The sequence below is a fragment of the Podarcis vaucheri genome, assembly GCF_965113315.1.
Source record: "Podarcis vaucheri genome assembly, chromosome: 5".
NCBI classification, from domain to species: domain Eukaryota; kingdom Metazoa; phylum Chordata; class Lepidosauria; order Squamata; family Lacertidae; genus Podarcis; species Podarcis vaucheri.
In genome coordinates this window covers 20,710,761-20,733,738 of record NC_138763.1, presented here as the reverse complement: position 1 = coordinate 20,733,738, position 22,978 = coordinate 20,710,761, and the positions used below count along the sequence as shown (strand labels likewise).

At 46.5% G+C, this 22,978-nt stretch overlaps 1 long non-coding RNA gene across 1 annotated transcript; it reads left to right on the top strand.

Annotated features, from left to right (window-relative positions):
* The first annotated feature begins 2,942 nt into the window (after nucleotides 1-2,942).
* LOC309533321 lies at nucleotides 2,943-21,821 on the top strand. The gene is made up of 3 exons (XR_014220114.1): nucleotides 2,943-3,147; nucleotides 6,407-6,523; nucleotides 21,134-21,821. It is a non-coding gene; the product is annotated as an uncharacterized lncRNA (long non-coding RNA).
* The last annotated feature ends 1,157 nt before the right edge of the window (nucleotides 21,822-22,978 follow it).

Below are 22,978 nucleotides of genomic sequence, written 5' to 3'. Positions count from 1 at the left end.
CCACTTTGCCAGTGGAAGCAGAGTGAGGCAAAAGAAGGTGCCAAATGGTTTTAAGTTTCTGTTGCTGCCCGAGATTCCTCTTCAAGTAGGGCAATTGCTGCAGACACTCAACAAAGACCAGTTCACAAAAGAAAGCTCCTTGCAGTTGCTCCAAGAAAGCCTCTCTTCACTTGGCAGAGAAACCGTGGCATAAACTTAACATTTGCAAAGATATGCAGGAAATGTTCCGGCCAAGCTGTTCTCCTTTTATTCCCATTAGTTTAGTTTTCCTTCTTTGTTTAGGCTGGAAAAAGCATAAGGGCTGATTGAGAAGTTGATTCACAAACTGTTTACTCTGAAGGAACATCTCACTTACCACTGTTTTATCTGTTTTAGTCTTACTGTATGTCTAGTTGCATTTCTTTGGCACTGAAGATAGTTCCACACTTTTTGCGGCGAATGCAACTGCTGGTTTGGGTTTGTTGTGCTTATGTCCATATAATAGCATCTCTTGATCATAGTGGCTCTGTTTTAACACACGTTTGAATAAATAAAATCTATAGAAAGCTGGACAAAACTGTCTCAGACCTGAATAAAAAGAAGCATGGAGAATGCTGAACATCACCTCATGCTTTTGAGGAGGAACGTGAGATGCTAGCAGCTCCCGTTTGCTGTAAGGTACAGCTAGGCTTCTCCTCTGGCTCCTCTAACACAGAAGAAGCTGTCTACCCAACCTTTCTTCCTCCATGGAATCTGAGACAGTGTACATGTGGGTCCCAGGCAGTCATCTACCCATGTACTGACCAGACTCAGGTTGGCTCAGCCATCAGTAAGGTTGGGACCTGAATTGAAAACCTGTGCTCTGACATTCAGTGTTGTAATGCTTTCCCCACAAAACAGGCAGTTGTTTGGGGAAGGGTTGCAGATCAGTCGCAGAACCACTGCTTTAGATGCAGAAAAGGTCCCAGGTTCAACACCCAGTGTGTTCAGGGAGGGCTTGGGGGGGGGACTTGAGCAGGAAATCCTGGGGAGAACCACTGCCAGTCAGTTTAGACATCATGTCCCACAAATGTCCTGGAAAAACCGGGACATCCTGGGTTTTTTTCTTGCGAGAAGACGGCAACCATTTTGGGTGTGATCTTGCGCAATTTCCTCCCTGGAAAAGTGCCTTTGGGGGGGCTGTGATCTCGCACGGCACCTCAAAACACATATTTTTTGGTGCTGTGTTCAGAAAAGGTGTTTTTTGGGGGGAGAAAGATGGTGTCCCAGTTTTTGTCTTCAATGTGCTGGAAGATATGAGACAGGACTGAGCTTAGATGGGCCCAAGCGTCTTAACTGTATAAAGTAGTTTTCATGTACCCAGCTGAACTTCCAACAGCACCTGGAGGAAACAAGCTTCCCACATTCCTGATTTCCACTCAATTCACCTTTTTAATAATAATAATAATTATACTTCCTTATTTATATGCCGCCCATCTGACTGGGTTGCCCCCAGTCACTCTGGGCTGCTTTCAACAAATTAAAACATCAAACGCGGTAAAACATCAAACATTAAAAACGTCCCTATACACTCCCTATGTTCCAAGGCCTGCACCTTCCACCAGAAGTATTGCCTCTCAACTGCCCCAGTGAACTCATTGCCCCTCATTATCCTCTACTCCCTCGTCTACTCCCACACTAGGGCGTACTTTCAAATCCCCAAAATTAGGGGTGCTCAAAAGTTGCAACGTGCCCTGGGGATTCAAGAGATATTTGGGTTAAATGAGTATAATTTAGTTTTGCTTGGTAAGTAAAGCGTGTGCAAAATTGCACATAGAAATAATTAAAAAAGGGATTGCCAAGTACTTGCAGTTAGATTATATGTTATTTCTCTTCCTTCTCCTTCCTCTTCTTTAGCATGACCAGACCTTATCGGAAGCTAAAATTCAAAACCCTTTGGTTTCCTGAAAGTACTGAATGTGCTTCTTCTTCGAACGTAGACATCTCGAGCTGCCAAATCACAAAAAACACACAACAGATTTGAATTCATCACGCCTGAAAAACATATATTTAAGGCTCCTCACTGAATAACCTTGCAAAAAATTAAGTCCCCCATGCCCAACCTCCAGGGCTGGATTTAGGTTTGATGAGGCCCTAAGCTACTGAAGGTAATGGGGCCCTTTATATGTCCAGCTGCCCTTTGTCAACAACAAATTGTCACTGGTTTTTGTGTTGAATATATGCTATATGGTACCGTATTTTTTGCTCCATAAGACGCACCTTTTCCCTCCTAAAAAGTAAGGGGAAATGTGTGTGCGTCTTATGGAGCGAATGCAGGGGGGAGGCAGGCGGGGAAAGCCCCCAAGAGCCGCACACAAGCTCAGTGCGGCTCTTGCGGGCTTTTCCCCAGGAGGGAGAAGGGACTGACTGGCCGCACAAAAGCCGCACGCTCTTTAAAGGGCGTGCGGCTTCTGCTGGCTTTTCTACGAGGTGGGGGAATTCCGTCAGTGATGACCTGCCCTTCTCCCTCCTCGGGGAAAAGCCCCCAAGAGCCACACACACACTCCACGCTGCTCGTGAAAGGGAGCGCTGAGCAGAGGCTGGGATGCATACAGGCTCTGCTCAGCGCTCCCTTTAAATAATATATTTTTCCTTGAATTCCCCCTCTAAAAACTAGGTGCGCCTTATGGTCAGGTGCGCCTTATGGAGCGAAAAATACACTAATTTATGGACCTAATAGGTATCTAAAGCCATTTGCACATAACAAAATATGTATTTTCTCAAAGTAATTGTTGAACTGCAGTATATTAATAGTGTAATTTGGGGGGGGGGGCAAAAGAGTGGGGCCCTAAGCTATAGATTGTTTAGCTTGTACATAAATCCGGCACTGCCAACTCCCCACATGCCGCTAGCTTTTTCTGCACTGTGCTCAGAGGTAAAGCTTGTAGAATTAGGGAACTCTGGGACATGTAGTTCTCAGGCATAAAAGGGCCACAGACGACAAGTCCTAGAGTGCCAGGCCTCCCTCAGCGGGTCAAGCTCATAGGCTGCCATCTAGGCAGGGCTGTCCAATCAAAGCCAAGCTGTTCTGAGGCCTGGGCTGAATAAGGCCCAGTGTGCTGAAAGCGGCTTTTGGGGACCAGGAAGGCTGGCGCTGCAACCTATGAACCCCTAAGCTCAGGGTGCCAGGTAAGGAGGGAAAGGGCCAGGGTGGTGGGTCATGCCTGAACCTAATAATAATAATAATAATAATAATAATAATAATAATTTATTTATACCCCAGCCACTCTGGGCGGCTCCCAACAGAATATTAAGAAGACAATGAAACATCAAACATTAAAAACTTCCCTAAACAGAGTTGCCTTCAGACAGTGCTTTTATTCTGGGGGGCGGGGGCGCATACCCCTAAACATTTTGTGAATCTTTGTACTTTTGTCCATTTACTGTATCCCCCCCCCCATATGAACTATAAAATGGTGATTTTCCTGAGTCAGAATGAGAGTACCCCTAAACATTTTGGTTAATTTTTAAAAAGCACTGCCTTCAGATGTCTTCTAAAAGTCAGATAGTTGTTTATTTCCTTGACATTTTAAATACACTTCAGCCAGATTGCTGGGTTCGAGACACGCCCGCCCAATTGAGCCCTGGTTTTGAAGCACACGCCCTCCTCTAGGGTCATAGAGTTTGCTGCCCAAGCACTCTCTAATTCTCTAGGAAATGATAGTTTCCTTGTTAAGCAATGAAAAGTGCAAAATTACAAGTGCATAGAGTAAGATAAGACACACACGTAAAAAATGAAAAAACAATAAATAGTATTTCTTGGTTCTCTTGGTTCTCTCTTGGAAACAGGTGAGTGAGGCCTAGGGTATTATTATTATTATTATTATTATTATTATTATTATTATTTCTATACCACTTTGTTTTTAAGAAAAACATCTTTTAAAAAGCAGTTTACAACACAAACACCTAACCACAACAATTCTTTTCTTATACCCTGCCCATCTGACTAGGTTACCCCAGCTGCTCTGGACCGCTTCCAGCAAAACACAGAGGGGAAAGGGGACATCAGTCATTAAAAGCTTCCTTCAGATGTCTACTAAGTCATATAGTTGCTTATCTTTGACATCTGAGAGGAGGGCGTTCCACAGGGCGGGTGTGACTACTGAGAAGGATTTCTTCCAGGATCCCTATAATTTCACTCCTTGCAATGAGGGAACCGCCAGAAGGTCTTCAGAGCTGGACCTCAGTGTTGGGCCTGAACAATGGGGTGGGGTGGAGATGCTGCTTCAGCTATACACATAAAATAAAAACAATCCAAATTAAACAATACTGGAGAAAGTCGCATATTAAGTATGCCTTCCAAGCAACATTGATTAACAGGAAAGTAAAAATATTGCCTTAAAGATTTCAAAACAAAGCAGGTCAGCTACAGAATGTGCATTTAATACAACAGCAAAAATTATCTTTAAACATTTCAGAAGAAAACATTGCTAAAGGAAGTCAAATATAATATACACATTTAAAAGCAGCATAATTAACAAGAAAATAAAATTGACATCTGTAGACCATAATGCAGAGCTTTGAAGGGCCAAAACTCAGCAGTGGAGCATCTGCTCTGCATGCAGAAGGTCCCAATCCCTGGCATCTCTAGCTAGGGCTGTGGGGAGACGCCTGTCTGAAATCCTGGAGAGGCTCTGTCAGCCAACCAGTGTAGACAGTAGTGAGCCAGCTGGCCCAGTGGCCTGACTTGGTAGACGGCATCTTCCTCTGCTCCTGTGCCCCATCTCTGAGTAAATGCGCGCAGACAGCAGTAAGAAGGACACTCGGGCACCTCTACATGGAAAGGGCCAAAGCATCCCTTGATGTACAGAAGGGGGGGAAACCTGAAGCAATGAGAAGGCACAGTAATGGTATAAGGTGTAGAAATAGCAATCTGGAAGACTAAAATAAGTAATTTATACATTCAGCTAAAGGTTGCGGGTGGCGCTGTGGGTTAAACCACAGAGCCTAGGACTTGCCGATCAGAAGGTCGGCAGTTCAAATCCCCATGACGGGGTGAGCTCCCGTTGCTCAGTCCCTGCTCCTGCCAACCTAGCAGTTCAAAAGCACGTCAAAGTTCAAGTAGATAAATAGGTACCGCTCCGGCGGGAAGGTAAACGGCGTTTCCGTGCGCTACTCTGGTTCGCCAGAAGCGGCTTAGTCATGCTGGCCACATGACCCGGAAGCTGTACGCTGGCTCCCTCGGCCAGTAAAGCGAGATGAGCGCCGCAACCCCAGAGTCGGCCACGACTGGACCTAATGGTCAGGGGTTCCTTTACCTTTACTAAAGGTCAAAACTGTTTAGGTATAATGGACAATGAAGATCTGGGGGGCTGGCTGCTCCAGATGTGTTCAGACAAGCCGCTTTGTCCCATCTCAGTTCAGGGTCGTGGCCAGTATTGTGTTTTCTGGTCACATGTTCAACATTTATGTGAAAGGTAGCGTGTCACATCCGTATGCAACCCATGTAAACTTTCACTCTGATTGGGGTTGCATGGCTGCCAGAGGCCGTAGTCAACAGGTTGGGGGGAAGAAGAAGATGATTGGTGTTGGGACATGTAGCCAGATCCTGTTTCCCTTTTGTGTGTTCTTATGCTTGCTGGGAGAAAGGTGGGGACTACGGGAGAAAGGGAGAAAGGTGGGGACTACGACACATTGGTTGGAATACTTGTTCTCAGGGCTTTTTTTCAGCCAGGATTCACTGGAACTTAGAATGGCACCATTGCTATTCTAAGAGAATGAGGGAGGCATTTGTGATGAGTTCTGGCACCTCTTTTTCTAGAAAAATAGCACTGCTTGTTCTGTTCCAGCAGATGGAGTACAGCAAATCTTAAAAGTTCAGGGCACCAAAGGTAAATAGAGGATTAATAAATTTGGACAGACATTCTTAAGCATAATTTACAATTTAGCCTCACTTTTTCCTTGTGGTAATGGGACAGCCAGCCTTGACTCAGTCCCTGCGCACCCCTTAGCCCCAGTAAAGTGTATGTATGCTCCTCCCAAACTGTTAATGGGAAAGGAGCCCTGTCCTCCTTTGAATCTGATCACCTTCACTGTTTCCCATATACTGCAATCTGCTTTCTATATCCATTCCACAGTGCCATTTCTTCTGCTTTCTAATTTTATTTATTTATTTCTATTTCGCTGAGAGTATTACAGAGAATTAAAGTAAATCAGAAGAAAAGAGAAAAGGGGGATTACATAAAAATGCATTAAAAAGCAGGGGAAAACATCAATAACAACAATAACAAAAAGTAACACTAAAATATAATTAAGGTTACAGAACCAAATAGCATATGTGTAAATAGATAAACTTATTATTTCCCTCATGTATGTATTGTTTCATGGGTCGCTATGGTTTTGATACTATAATATTATTAAATTTGGACAAATTTCTTCTGCTTTCTAGAGTTGCTAGAGTTCTCTGAATGGGCAGAAAGAGATGAGGACCAGATCACTGGTTGGTTACTACTGAGAACAGGAGAAAGTTGCTGAGAAATTTTAGCAAATCCTAAGGAAGGAGCAGGTAGCTTTTACATTCATTTCCTTTAATGCTGAGAGTAATCACATCCACACCACAGAATTAAAATGATTTAACAGACTTTCCCTCTCTGGGAAACTTTGGGAACTGAAAGCTAGGGGTCTCAAACAGAGACAGTATTCTCACCAAAATATTGTTCCCATGATTCTCTGGGAGCAGCTGTAACATTGCTATAAAATGGACATGTCTTCAATGTAGATATGCCCAGAGGACTGATGAAATCTCTCTCTCCTTTGTCTCCTCTGCACTTTCCCTCATTTTTTCATTCTGATAAACTGACATTTGTTTCCAATTCCCCAAACTTTGGGAACAACCCAAACATAGAGAGAAACTCTGAGAACTAATCTTTTTCCCTCTGCAAAATATAAAATAGTCTTATGTTTTCTCTGGGATTTTTTTAAAAAGCACATTGCGTGTCAAAACCCCTCCCCCAGAAAGAAAGACACAGGACACAATGTTTAAGTTTAATGGGCATGAAATGGCCACAACTTTATTGATTAGAGAATTGAAGGTATTGGCCCTAGGCATTGGCTCCTATCCGCTACCCGGCATGATGTCCGGGAAGGGTTAACACTAACCGTGGGAGGCCCCCATTGGAGTACGCCAACTAGGATCCCACGGGTGTCACCGCTTGGGGCGTGCCGGGGGCCCTTACCTAGGTAGGTTTCGGACAAGACAACGCCCCTCGGAGTCCTGTACCGGACTACCCCATTTCCTGGGGGAAGGTGATGGCGTTCCTTCCCCCCCATCCATTTGCATAACAATTGAACCCCAGCCAATGCCTAACCGCCACTCGAGCAAAGCTCGCCGCCAATACCTTCAAACCTGTAACCAACTCCTACGCCCTGCTATGGAAACCCCTGAACCCAGGACCTAATCCCCGCTATGATATCACCCAACCATAGGTCGTTCCCTGCATCTGACAGATGCACGCCATCCCTTCTGTAGAGGGCCTCGTTGCTGAACTGGATGCCCGGGTGTCTGATGACGAACCCGCCCAGAGCTGCCACTCTACGTTCCACCGCTCGTTCTAAAACCTTTCTCGCCTTGTTGACTCCTACTGGGCTCACGCAATCTCTCCATGTCCTCCTCTCAAGCAACGAGGACCAAATTATTGTGATATGTGGGTATGCAATTACCAACTCGGTCAGATCATCAAAAATGTGCCACCTCAGATCGATCGCCTTGCGATAAGCGAGATCGTTTTCTCCCAATTGAATCACTAGGGCGTCAGGCGGACCCTCGGCCGCAGCCCTGGCCATCACGGCTGGTTTGAATTCACTCCAGCGCATCCCTCTACGCGCTATCCAAACCAGCTCCACCCTGGGATGTAAACTCAGGTTGCCGCCCAGACCGCTTCTCAAGGCATGAAACTTGGCCCAGTGCACGATGCTGTGGCCCACCAACCAAATGCGCAATCTCGTGGGTTCTGAAAGGCAAATAGAAAAGTGGGCGGAGGTCAGGGGTGTAACACGCAGTCACAAGTTGCTTCTCACATAGGCCTTGTACGCGTTAGATTTCCACCTCCCCAAGTCTTTAATCCTCTCCGTGGGGAGCCCCATATGTACTGCAGTGGTGGCTGCGCCAATACGGAAGGAGTGAGCAGCAAATTCTGATGCCGGGAAACCACAAGCCGACAATGCCGACCGCATAACCCTAGTGAACTGGTGTCTAGTAAGGCGGGATCCGTCCGCATGTATCAGAAGCGGACCGGGTCCGCTAGGCCTTAGGTAAAGAAAACGCCTCGTGTCCCGAACCGGACAAGGGCCCTTCCCGAGAGCTGCCGGCAGCCGGAGCAGGGCCCCCTTGCCCTGCTGATCTGTCTTTGAGCTCCGAACCCGCACTATGAGATCGGTTCTAGAAAGGGTCAGGTCGCTCATCAAAATTCCCCTCTGAGACTGTGTGGCATCCCCTTCACATACTACCTCGCCTACACGTAGGGCGCCGAAGAAAGCTATGGAAAACGCTGCTGAGAATAAACGCGCTTCGTGCTTTGACCAGCAAATTTCACGAAGAACTTTGTGAATCTTAAACAGAATTTCATAAGTTACGGGCCGCCTCCTGTCCGCACATGGGGGTTGCTGTCTGCGCCATCCCTCCAGAGTTTTGCGCACAATGAAGGCTGCGCAGGGGTCTTTCTTGAAAAATGTTTTACAAAAATACGAGATCCCTGCTGAGTGAATATTGAGTGTCTTAGGAGCCCGGCCTAACTCCCTCATGTGTGCCAAGTAGCGGAGGACCTCCCTGGTTGAGGGAGTGGTGTGACTACTAGAGCCAGGGATGCGTGCGCGAAATCTTAAAAAATCGACCCAAGCCTTCTTATACGATCTCATTGTGGACGGGGCCACTGCACCGAATACTCCCTTCATTATGTCTCGCTCCCAATCCTCCAGAGATGCTTCGGGAAAGGCATTGATGATTGGTCCGCTTCTGGCGCTAACGAGCGGAAGCGCTCCATCTGAAAACGAGATAGAGCGCCCGCGATGTCATTATTAATGCCAGGCACGAATTTGGCTGAAAAGTAAATATTCTGTTCTAAACACAGAAGGACGAAAGCGCGCAATAGGTTACCCACTCTGGTGGACCGTGCAGATTGCCTAGCAAGGACCGCTACCACTGCTTGATTGTCGGTGTTAAAACAAACCCTGCGATTACGAAATTGATCCGCCCACAAATGCACTGCTACGACAATCGGGAAGAACTCCAAGAAGGTAAGATCCCTGGTGATGGGCTGCCCTTGCCACTCCGCGGGCCACCTTTTGGCACACCACTGACCGCGAAAATAAACACCGAAACCTGAGGACCCGGCTGCATCTGATTGAAACCGCAAGCACCAAACAGACAGGGTTCCGGCACACAAGGATTCAAGGGTTTGCTTTTTTTTGTTTTTTGTTTTTTTATAAGGACAAACAAAAATATAAAAACAAAAGAAAAAAGAGGAGGGGGAGGAGGGCTAAAGGGCTAAAGGAGCGGGAGAAGGACGCACGGAGCGACAGCAGGCGAGGGGAGGAATCGGCTCCAAAGAGCAAGGAGGTTTAAACGAACCCCACAGAGAAGGGAGACCTGGCAAGCGTGTGTTACCCTTTCCAAGCGCGGGATCGAGATTCCAGCTCCAGCAAAGACCGAGATCCCGCTAGTGATTTCAGCTCCGGCTGAAGGTGAGGGCAGCTGAACGCAGTTGAAAAAACAAATCCCACGACGCTTGAACAGGCTTGAGGAAGACCGGGTAAGAGATCCAAACCTCTCAGCTGGTCGGGAGTGAAGAGGGCGGACCCTGGGCGTGCCCGGCTTAAAATACCTTAAGCCACGCCTCCCCCCGGCCCGCCGATAGGCGGGCGGGGTCGCGAGCACGCCCAGGGATTCCCCCAACTCTCGCGGGGGCCAAGGTTAGCCCCCGCGCTTGGGGAGGAGGGGCTAGACCGCAACCCCCTCTCCTCCCCATAGTCGGAAATGGCTTTATCACTTTAAAGTGACAAGGGGAGAGAGCAGCTCTGAAGTTGTTGGCAGCTGCTTTTGCTGTGTTTATGTGTGTGCATAGATGTGAGGAATCATAGTTGTTCCTTAACTGTGACATCCACATATTCAGCATGTGTGCAAAGCAGCCTTTGTGCATAGATGTCAATGTGTTGTTGGAAGCTTCGTGCGTTCGGAGTCTATGGGTGTAGGTATGTACAGTCAGCTCGCAACTTACGTGCATTAAACATGTGGTCGCAGATTTATGTGCTTGGCTGAAAAAGTTTTTTAAAAATTAAAAGGGGGTGGGAGAGTGGGGGAAAACCTTTGGCAATCCCACCCACCAGTGCACACACCCTGGGAGAGCATTCAGAAGTGCAGAGAGAATCAACAGCGGTCTTGAGAGAGTGTGATATGTGCTGCGCTGCACTTTTTACGGTTTTTACAAGGTTGTTCTGATCATACAGTGGTACCTCAGGTTACATATGCTTCCGGTTACATACGCTTCAGGTTACAGACTCCGCTAACCGAGAAATAGTACCTCGGGTTAAGAACTTTGCTTCAGGATGAGAACAGAAATCGTGCTCCGGCAGCGCGGCAGCAGCAGGAGGCCCCATTAGCTAAAGTGGTGCTTCAGGTTAAGAACAGTTTCAGGTTAAGAATGGACCTCCGGAACAAATTAAGTACTTAACCCGAGGTACCACTGTATGTGGTTTTGGCTATTACGTTGAGAGTCGACTATGCTTATTTGCCATCCAGCACATGGGGTGCTATTCCATTAAGTTTTACACAGAGCAGATGAACATGATGTAAGTTACGTCCATTAATTTCAGTGGGTCTACTCTGTATAAAACGTAGTTGAATACCACCCCTGGATATCAGGTGTAGTAAGGGTCAGGATGGCTAGCCGGAGGCTGTGTGATTGGAGGCCCCCTTGCCCTGCCCAATTCTGAACAGGACTTGAGTCTTCTCTCTGCTACAGCTTGGTCTTTGGTGCCCTCTAGAGACTGTTCTTACGCTTCCTGCTTGTTATTTCAACCTTGTTTTATATTACAATATTTTATTAGGTTTTAACAATAGAAAAGTTTAAAAACACAAAAGGCAAATACAAAACAAATACAAAAGCACAAAAATACAAAATACAAAAATACAAACATTAAACACAAAAAGAAGAAGAAAAAAACACATATAGAAGAAAAACAAAATTTCTCTCTTTCTTAATCTCTCCACTTTAAATTGACTTATTTTCCTGACTTCCTCACGTCTCCCATTATTGTATCCCTTTTAAATTTAGTTCAGCAAATTCCCGATCTATTAGTTTATCTATTATTAGTCCCCTTATACTTTTTACCTTGTTGCTAGAGCCCCTTCAAATCATTTCAATGTCATCAACATTCAAAAATTTTACAATGTTTCTGCAAGTAAATTTTAAATTTCCTCCAAACTTCTTCCACCGACTCTTCTCCCTGGTCTCGGATTCTGCCAGTCATTTCCGCCATCTCCATATAGTCTATTAGTTGCATCTGCCATTCTTCCAAGGTGGGTAGATCTTGTGTCTTCCAATGCTTTGCGATGAGAATTCTTGCTTTGCGATGAGAATTCTTGTTTTATATTACAACTGCACTCCAAACCAGCTTTTTCTAACTTGTTGCTCTTCAGGTGTTTTGGACTGCAATGTTTGAGGCTGAAGTTCAAAATTTAGGAAAGGCACCAGGTTTCAGAAGGATTTTTTGGGGAAAGAGTATCACCATCCCACATGATCTTCACCCAACCTGAACTGGAAGTCTCCGGCTTAAGCCCCAAATTGAGGCGTTCCTAAAGCAAAGGAAGGATTGAACTCTGATTAATAAGACTACACACAGAGGCTTGAACCAGCAAGACTCTGGGAAGGGTGCATGTAATACTCTCTGCTTGTCTCTCCACCCCTTGGCCCAGGTCATTTTATTCACAAAAGAACTTTTACAGAGAGTTGGTAAGAACCAATCAGATTTCTTCTGAGCATTTCAACAAACCCCACGTGGGGACAAAGTTAAAATACCAAAACTAAGCACGCATATTTCTGGGGTAAACAAAACAGAACTACAAAGGAGTGCATTTGGCAACCCTGGAGGTGATAAACAAGCAATATACATGATAAGGAGGATGGCCAGGAAGACAGTGATCATTATCACCTTCAGGTGAGATCTGTTTCCTGGCCCTAAGATTAACATCCTAAGATTAACATATCAGAAAAGCTACATCAAAGAAACTTGCCCACTATCTTTATGGCCCAGGATGCCTTCCTGGCAAGCAACTGGAAGCAACTGGGCTGCATACGTGACTTGTCAAGAAAAACAAATGTGCAGGAGAGAAAATGGCCAGAGATGCACAAGGTTGTGGGATTTGATCAGAAATGAATTTCAATGAATCAATGAATTAAACCCAGTCAACACAATGCATTCATCGTGGACACAATGGCTTGATGCGTATTTTATAATTCCTCATAGTAATCCCACCTGACCCCACACTCTGGATATTTGCACTCCTACACCAAACTAGATGAATAATTGGATGAATAATGTTTCAAAAACCCCAGCAAGCCTCGTGAGAAAGCCATAGCTCTACAGTTTATATTGTGAATCACCCTGAGATCTACCTGAGGGGTGGTGTACACATTTATTAAATACAGCCCCCAAACTCAAAACTGAAGCAAGTTGATCATTACCACTTAATCCAAGAAAGAATATTCCACCTAAACATTAGGAAGAACTTCCTGACAGTAAGAGCTGTTCGACAGTGGAATTCGACAGTGGAGTCTCCTTCTTTGGAGGTCTTTAAGCAGAGGCTTGACAACCATATGTCAGGAGTGCTCTGATGGTGTTTCCTGCTTGGCAGGGGGTTGGACTCGGTGGCCCTTGTGGTCTCTTCCAACTCTATGATTCTATGATTCTATGATTCACTTAATCCTATAAAGCCTTCGGTGGCTCAGGACCACAATACCTCAAGGACCGCTTCTTCCCATATGAACCTACATCTTCTGAGGCCCTCCTTCTTGTGTCTCCTCCTCAAGAGGTCCGGAGGGTGCCTTGTCTACAGTAGCTCCCCGTCTGTGGAATGCTCTCCCCAGGGAAGTTCGCCTGGTGCCTTCCTTACACACTTTTAGGCGCCAGGCAAAAATGTTCCTTTTTAACCAGGCCTTTGGTTGCTCTGTTGACAACCTATGCCCTTTTAAAATGTGGCTCTTTTCTGTGTGTGTGTGTGTGTGTGTGTGTGTGTGTGTTATTGGGTTGTTTTTATTCTGATTATATATGTTGTGATCTTTTCTGTGAACCGCCCTGAGACCTCCGGGTATGGGGCGGTATGTAATCCTCATAGACCTGAAAATAACCAGCAGGACTTACTTTGTTCTGATCAGTGTGTGAGTCAACAAACATTGGGTGTGATCTCACTCTGCCCTAAGTGTTTTGAACAAGAATGCTTTTCACGGTGTTAATGAAGTAGCTTTCTGTGGAGCCTGGCTTAATTTGAGGTAGATCTGACCACGTTTTAATCCCAGAACCTAAGTTTTAGTGCTTCAAATGTGCAGTATCTGAATAACCACGGATATATGGAAGGACTCTGTGCACCTTTGGCATGTCATTGTTCATGTTCTTGTGATGTAGAAAGTGGGAGACAGACATTTTTCATACTTTATCAGCCAATAATCAGCATGCAATTATTTAAAAATGGGCTTTCCACTAGGAAACTCTATTTTAGATCACTATCTAGCAAGGTAGCTTATGGAAAGCTTAACACAGCCTGCGTAGCTGGAAATGGCCTTATTTCTCTCCAATGACCAGAAGGTGTCACTCTCACGACACTGGGCTTGCCTACTGGATCTTTGAATCTCCTGCTGAGAGTGTTGAGTCAAAGCCTCTTTTTCTTCCATGTTCTGGCATTAGGTGTTTGATGCAGCACTTTCTGAACCTCTGTGTCCACAAACCTCTTCACACACATCTGCCTCACAGACGATATACATTTTCTGTCGATTTTTTACCACTTTAACAGACATGCCCCCCCCCCCCAAGAATATTGGGAAATGTAGCTTGTTAATTGCAGTTTCTAGAGTACCCTGGGAATAGGCATTAATTGTTAAATCAGTTTAAGGCTGTGTTCCTATTACCAACTTAAAACAAAGCTAGCATAGCCTCCAGCATTTCTCCGATGAAAATAGTGACATCCTACCACAGGGACGCGGGTGGCGCTGGGGGTAAAAGCCTCAGCGCCTAGGACTTGCCGATCGCATGGTCGGCGGTTTGAATCCCCGCGGCGGAGTGCGCTCCTGTTGCTCGGTCCCAGCGCCTGCCAACCTAGCAGTTCGAAAGCACCCTCGGGTGCAAGTAGATAAATAGGGACCGCTTACCAACGGGAAGGTAAACGGCGTTCCGTGTGCTGCGCTGGCTCACCAGATGCAGCTTGTCACCTGGCCACGTGACCCAGAAGTGTCTGCGGACAGCGCTGGCTCCCGGCCTATAGAGTGAGATGAGCGCACAACCCTAGAGTCTGGCAAGACTGGCCCATTCGGGCAGGGGTACCTTTACCTTTACTTTACCACAGGGACGCAGGTGGCGCTGTGGGTTAAAGCACAGAGCCTAGGACTTGCTGATCAGAAGGTCGGCGGTTTGAATCCCCGTGACGGGGTGAGCTCCCGTTGCTCGGTCCCTGCTCCTGCCAACCTAGCAGTTCGAAAGCACGTCAAAGTGCTAGTAGATAAATAGGAACCAGAAGCGGCTTAGTCAAGCTGGCCACATGACCCGGAAGCTGTCCCTCGGCCCATAGAGCGAGATGAGCGCCGCAACCCCAGAGTCAGTCATGACTGGACCTAATGGTCAGGGGTACCTTTACCTTTACCTTTACCACACCCTCCAATATTTCTTCGATGAAAATAGGAACGTCCTAAAGAAATGTGGGACATTCCAGGATCAAATCAGAAACTGGGATGGCTTCTGTAAATCCGGGACTGGCCCTGGAAAATAGGGAAACTTGGAGGGTCTGATTCTCTTTCTCAGTTTGGATTGAAGTTGGTTTGAGAGAAATTATAGGCTAGATGTCAGCCGGCAGAGGATCCAACCCGCACGGCAGGTTGCCAGGAATGGATAAGACAAGGAAAAGTCTTTACCAACTGCTTTTTATTCAGTTTTCACAGAGAGAGGCTTGGAAATGCAGCCTCTTGGAACAATGGCTTTGCCCTGAATGAGTCTCCACCCCCTCCCTCTCACTTGCACCATCGCTGTGGTTGCTGCTACCTGCCCTCTGCCTTTGAGCTCTTTACTCTCCTATTTTCAAGGCTTATCAGGTTCTGGGAGAGGGGCGGTCTGGAATGTTTTCTAAAGACACTGTGTTCGTCATCTGTCCCTCTAATGCACGGGTGTCAAACACAAGGCCCGCGGGCCGAATCCGGCCTGCCAGACCTCGTCATGTGGCCCGTGTAGCCGCCGCCGACTGCCAGCCTTCACCTTTTATTCTCGCTTTTTTTTTTTTTACACAAGAAAGCCGCCTTTTCAGCGCATGCGCGGCAGCCTACAAGCCAGAGAACGTCTGCCCTCTAGCGGCGCCGGCCGTTCTACCCAGGAAACCTCCACTTTACATGCATTCAGGAAACCTCCACTTGTTTTTATATTGAGCGCATGCCATCCTGTGATGTGACAGATCCAACGGCTGCCTGAACCCTTCTCTCCTGTACTGTAAGTCCTACAGATACAACCGGCCCTTTGAGGGTGACCAAACTGCTGATGCGGCCCCCGATGAATTTGAGTTAGACACCCCTGCTCTAATGCTTATTCTTCCTCCTCCTCCTCTCCCATTATTTCACAGCTTTTCCCCTCATCTGCCTCTGAACTGTGATCTCCCTCAAACCCCTGTTGTAATTCCGAACTGTCTTCTTCTTTGGAAGGGTCAAGCTGGGGAGGCGGTCTCCACCATTCCTCCTCTTCCCAGTCCCTGATCCTCCCAGTCACATGCATAAAGCATTGTGTAAGCCAGGAAACTGATGTCTAGGCCCTAGCATGCACACAGCTGATTTGTCATAATTTACATAATTTTCTAATGGGGAGATTAATATTTGGGCCGCCTTGCATATTGGCTTATTAATACAGTCGCCAGCTGATGAGTGTAAACCTGTTCTAAGATGCAACTTAAAATTCATGAGATGTTCCTGGCACACCCTGTCGCAGAAGTAACCTTGGTATCTCTGGCCTTTGGGGCTTTTACAGGTGAAGCATTTTTAGCTCAAAACATGCCCCAGAAACAAACTTTCCTTGCCTTTTACAGAAGCGTCACACGGTCATGCTTACTCCAGTGGTGAGAAATTCCATGGCCGTGGCACTTGCCTGAGTTGGGTTTCCTTTGGAAAGAAGTTAGTGGAGACTTGTGGTGTTTTGTTATGTTTACATTTATCTACAAATGTACAGGCTGAGCCTAGGTGGAGACACAGTTTAACACTCACAGCAGGCAGACTAAACCACTGCCCCACACCGGATTCCCAGAGTGAGGCAGCTCCCCTCACTACAAAAAGGCACTTCCTGGAGCTTCCCTTCTCTCTGAATCTCTCTTAAAACCTCTCGCTGCAGTCTGCTTCTCAAAATGTTTCTACAGTGGTACCTCGGGTTAAGTACTTAATTCATTCCGTGGGTCCATTCTTAACCTGAAACTGTTCTTAACCTGAAGCACCACTTTAACTAATGGGGCCTCCCGCTGCCACCGTGCCGCCGCCACACAATTTCTGCTCTCATCCTGAAGCAAAGTTCTTAACCCGAGGTACTATTTCTGGGTTAGTGGAGTCTGTAACCTGAACTGTCTGTAACCTGAAGCGTCTGTAACCTGAGGTACCACTGTATTGATTTCCACCCTAGTTTGCCCCTTCTCTCTAGCTGGAGGCAGTGGGGAAGAATAAGGGTGAATCATCTTCCCCACCAGTCTCCTAGCCTTTTAGGAATACATTTCAAAGAATCATAGAATTGTGGAGTTGGAAAGGACTCCAGGGGCCATCTTGTCCAATCCCCTGCAGTGCAGGAAACTCAATTACCGTATTTTTCGCTCTATAACACGCACCTGACCATAACACGCACATCGTTTTTAGAGGAGGAAAACAAGGGAAAAAATATTCTGAATGAAACAGTGGACGTATCATTTTTGTGCTTCATGCTGTGGCCACAGACATGTGATCTGATGGTGAATTTGGGGTGACCCAATGCAAAAATCCTGAGAATCCATGTGGACCCATACTTTTTAACCACGTTTTTGCACCATTGCAGCCCCAGGCAACAGTGGGTGCGTGATTTTTTTGGGGGGGGGACAGGCTGTAGCCATGGACATGCTATGTGCTCTGATGGTGAATTTTGGCTGACCCAATGCAAAGATCCTGAGGATCCATGTGGTCCCATACCTTTTAACCACGTTTTTGCACCATTGCAGCCCCAGGCAACAGTGGGTGCGTGATTTTTTTTTTGGGGGGGGACAGGCTGTAGTCATGGACATGCTATGTGCTCTGATGGGGAATTTTGGCTGACCCAATGCAAAGATCCTGAGGATCCATGTGGATCCATGCTTTGTAACCACGTTTTTGCACCATTGCAGCCCCAGGCAACAGTGGGTGCGTGATTTTTTTTGGGGGGGGACAGGCTGTAGCCATGGACATGCTATGTGCTCTGATGGTGAATTTTGGCTGACCCAATGCAAAGATCCTGAGGATCCATGTGGATCCATGCTTTGTAACCACGTTTTTGCACCATTGCAGCCCCAGGCAACAATGGGTGTGTGATTTTGGGGGGGCAGGCTGTAGCCATGGACATGCTGTGTGCTCTGATGGTGAATTTGGGGTGACCCAATGCAAAGATCCTGAGGATCCATGTGGATCCATGCTTTGTAACCACATTTTAAGTGGGGAGGGAAGGAAAAACACAGAAGGCTAAGAATGCAGGAGAGGGCTATAACGTGAGGAAAGGAAGGCAAAGGTTTCCCCCCACCCACCCACACAAGCCAGCCAGCGTGTGCTCTCTCTCTCTCTCCCTCTTTAAATGGAAGAAAGCATATTTGAATGCTGTGTGTCTCCAAAAACAAAAAGCAGGAAGTCAAATCAGAATTTTAAGCCGAACCTGTAATCTCTCTTCCCTTCACAAACATTGTTCCTCCGGAGCAGGGAGAGGATAGAAGGACGGACGCTCTGCTTTTCCTCTCTTCTTGCCTGGAGGGGAGGGGCTTTCCCTGCTCTTTGTTCCGTTTGAGCAAACACAGTAACGAAACAGAGAGGGCGGGCAGTAAGACCCTGAGGCAGAATGCAGGAAAGCAATCACTTCCTCTCTTCAGGCTTCCCTTCTCCCTGAAGCGCGGTTTGATTTTTGCCTCATTTTTCGGCTCCAGGGACCACACATTCGCTGCATAACACGCACAGACATTTCCCCTTCCTTTTTAGGAGAAAAAATCTGCGTGTTATAGAGCGAAAAATACGGTAGATCATGACAATTGGCCACCCAACCTCTGCTTAAAAACCTCCAAGGGAGGCCGGTCCACAACCTCTAGAGGGAGTCTGTTTCACTGTCGAACAGCTTACTGTCAGAAGGTTCCTCCTGATGTTTAATCGGAATTTCCTTTCTTGTAACTTCAAGCCTTTGGTTCAAGGCCTACCCTCCAGACTCGAACCCTCCAGAAGATGAAACTTGCTCCATCTTCAATGTGACAGCCCTTTAGATATTTGAAGGTGGCTATCATATTTCCTCTCAGTTTGTGGTGCCCAGAACTGGACGCAGAATTCCAGGTGTGGAAGGCAGAGTGGAGTGGCAGACCACACCTGTGTCCTGTTCTGGCCACCAGAACAATTTCCCCGGCAGATGATATGTCTGGAAGCTTTGCCATTCCTGTTACGCAACGTCTGCAGTCTTTTTTACCCTATTAACTTTCTGCGATCCAAACTTCTGAAACTCACAATATAGTCACAACCCTGGATGTACCTTGGCTTGTACCCAATAGTGTGGGAACATAGGAAGCAGACTTATACTGGTTTGGTTCACACAACACACTAAGCCATAGTTTATCAGGCATTTCCAGCTCCTCTGCAAAGCAAGAACTTCAGCTGGGATGCTTAAAAGGGGGAGTACTGACCATCAGCAGTGTTACTTCACCTGTTCCTCACTCGGTAAGTTACTTCCAAGTAAAGATACTGAGAAATAAGCTCTTTGGGGCAGGGTGGGATGGAGCTTACAAATTGCTTACCCAGTATAATGTCACAAAACATGATAGCATGCTCCCATTGCAGGGGTGTTTATGCCATGAATCATAGGGGAAGAAGTTGAAGTATGGTGTTACTATGCAGGGAGTAGGTAAAGGCAGATGATTCAATCAAACAAAGCCAGGACCTGACCGATTAACATAGCAAAGTATTTCATTCACCTAGAATAATGGCACGTTTTGAGTTAGAAGGGGCCTTGGAGCTCCGCCAATCCAAAGTCCTACTCGGTGTAGGAATTTTTGTGCATGTCTGAGAGGTTGCTTCTGCTGAAATAGCGCCACTGAAGGAGAGGCCATCTGTTCCTCTGTGAAACAGGTTGTCCTGTTAGGAGGTTTCCTCTATTGTTAAACCGGAATATGTTTCTTTGAAATGTCCTCCCATTCATTCTGGAGCGACAGAGAACAAGTTTGCTCCATCTTCCATCTCAGTGTTTCGCATACTGTAGACAGGGGACCAAAGTGGGTCTCGGGGTTGTTTCAGGTGGGCTGTCTGCAGCTGTCTCCCACCAACCTCTCCTGGGAACCCAGATGTGTCTCATTTGGCTTTCTCCTCTTTTGCTGTCACCGCTGTACCAGGAAGAGGAGGGTGGAGCGAGCAGAAAGGAAAGAGGAGACTGAGGCAGAAGTGGAGGAAGTGAGCAGCCTGAGCTATGCTATCTTCAAGCATCCTAACTGACTGTCAGGGAACTGACATCAGAGGCACGGGAGAAGGAGAGGGTCTCTGATTCTGCAGGAGAAGGTCCCAGCGCTAGAGGGAGACTCAGCTGGGAAGAAGGGGAAGAGAATGAGTGTAACACCAGGGATCCAGGAGAACAACGGGACAGGGAGGTGCAGGGGCTCCCGGACTCTTCGTTGGAAGTTAGTGAGGAGAGCCCAAGCACCCCGCTCCCCAGGCCCACCCTGCGCAGGAGACTCCCGCGCAGTGAGAGGAGGAGACGCTTAGGCGTCAAACAACTCTTATGTTGGCAGCGCTTTAAGAAACGCCCACAGACAGATTCTACGAGTGACTAAGGGCAGCCACACTGAGATGGGCTGTGCAGTCCGGAGTGTTTAACCAGGCAATCTAATGCTCAAACGGAGCAGGATTACGCACAAGTAACTCCCAACCACTACACTGACTATGGCATTTTATGATTGGCTCTGGCCCCATCGTCCGCCATTTTGTGACTGATAGGCCTCTCAAGTGGGCCCCAGGGGTAGAAAATGTGAGAGCCCCTGTTCTGTGTGACAGCCTTTTGGACTTTGGAAGACAGCAGTCATCCTGTCTTCCCTTAATCTTATCCAGGCTAAACATATGTTGCTGTTTCACAAGACCAGTTTTCTTCACCGTTGAGGTTGCCCTGCTCTGGACACGCTGTGCTTTGTGAAATCCAACATCAAATATGGCACCCAAACTGGGCACTAGTTTATTACATAAGCTGCCTTGGCTTAAAGGCTATAGACATAAAATAAAAATATGGTAATTAATATTCAGTTTCATGTAATAAAAATAGATGAACATCCTGGCTTAGGCTGCAGTATTACAAGCATCAACAAGTCATGGGCTTCCTGAGGAATATTAGTTGACCCTCTCAACCCCATATAGTTTGGTTACCAATCTTTATTGTGGAAGTTTTACTGGTTTTATTTGCATTTGAATTGTAATTATCTTATGTGTATTTGGTTTTTTAAATTAAAAAAAAAGTTTATGCATTTTAGCTGTGTTTTTACCTAGTATGCATATGTTTAACTACCGTGTGCTTTTTATTATTTTGTAAGTCACTTTGGGACCTAGGTGTGGTTGAAAAGCAGGGTATAATTTATTCGGAATTATAGCAGTAAATATTGTGTGCGTGTGTGTGCCTCCTCTCAAAACCTCTAGAGTTCTCATTAAACATTTGTTTGTTCACTTGTTTCTCTTAGGTGTGGCACCTGAGCACTGTTAAGACGGCTATGGCTATTAAACGCAAGTTCAGCACTCTCTCCTGGTACTACTGGCAATACCAGCTGATCACGATGGCTTATCTCATGGATCCTTTTGAATGGTGGATCTTCCACAGTTTGCTGCTTGTTTGCATTATGGGGTCAGCCTACGTTTTTTATGCCATTGTTCCTCCTCAGATCCGCTTGGTTCTGAAGCTCGTTTATCATGTGTTTGGCTTGCAACCAGAAAGCACCATTCCAGCCATGATGTGAACTTACAATGCACAATAGTGACTGTTCCCCCCCTCCTTTAAGCCATGTGCTTACAGAGACATTCTGGGATTTATAAAAGCAACTTTATTCTTCTTCTTCTAGCAAAGAAGCCTCAGGGAAGTCACAATAGTTGCATCCTTATTCACCTTATATCACCTATAGAGTCTCTGCATGTCTCAAGCAGATTGGTGGGTGAAATGTCATGTAAAAAAATTTTTTTTTAACTTATCCAGAGAGGTTTGCTCCTGGGATTTTCTTCAGCTGTAATTGCTTCCCTTGATGTTCATTGTTTCTTACCAGAATTCAATCTCGTGACGTGCTTGTTTCCATTCAGATTTTATTCCAATTCATTATGTACCACTATTCTGTGAGAAACTATAAAATGCGAATAAAACACGGAAAATAGATAGGACAATGTCTGTACTGTGCCTGAATGTTGTGCTATTTTATGGACACGATCCAGGTTTAGGTTGTAATCCTGTACACACTTGCTTGGAATTAGCCTCATTGAATCAGTGGAACTTACTTTGGAGGAGTAAACTTGTAGTAAAGCAGTGAGCAGTCAGAGCTGCCCTTCCTTGCTGGCTTTCCTCTGTGCCTATCCATCTCAAATGCATTCAGCGCGTTCGACAGAGATACAACCAGCAGTGCCAGTGTTGATCTGCAAGTGTGGAACTCACTGCCTGGATTTGGGTGTATAATATCAGGCCCAATATTTTCCAGCTTATCAATAAACTCTGCTGGATCAAAATGAAGGTCCATCTAGTCCCGCATCCTCCTTCCCAAATATGGCTTTGGGAGACCCACAAGCTAGGTATGAATGCCAGTGAATGGCATTCAGTGGCATGTGGCCTCTGAACATGGACAGTCTATAGCAGGAGTGGGGAATCACTGGTCCACGGGCCAAATGTGGCCTGCCAGGCCTCCTCACTTGGACCACGAGACATCAGGTTGTGGGTGGGTAAGGACAGGGCTTAAGAGGAACAATCGGAAGCATAAAATGAGCTCCCAGTGAATCGTATTCCTCACTTGGACCACGAGACATCAGGTTGTGGATGGGTAAGGACAGGGCTTAAGAGGAACAATCGGAAGCATAAAATGAGCTCCCAGTGAATCGTGGTCCTCACTTGGACCACGAGACATCAGGTTGTGGATGGGTAAGGACAGGGCTTAAGAGGAACAATCGGAAGCATAAAATGAGCTCCCAGTGAATCGTCTCTTTGCTAGAGCAAAGCACCCTCCCTCCTGTTCATCAGCTGACAGATGGGTGGGAGTGTGTCTCGCTCAAGGAGGGGGAAGTGGTCTCCATTCAATGGAATCTGCTTCTCTTCCAGCACTGCTCTTGAAAGGAGCTTCACACTGCTTCTTTAAACCTCCTCAGACCTGCTCAAAAGCCCTCCGCAAGCCGATTTGCAGAGGAGCAGCACTAAGCTGTTTTCAAAGGCCATAGTGAAGCCAGGTGACGGATAGGTGGGCGGCCCCACTCACCTGTTAAATTAGGCCCACCAAGGATGGGGCAAAACAATCTAGCCTGCAGGCCAGAAAAAGTCACCCACTCCTGATTTATAGGCC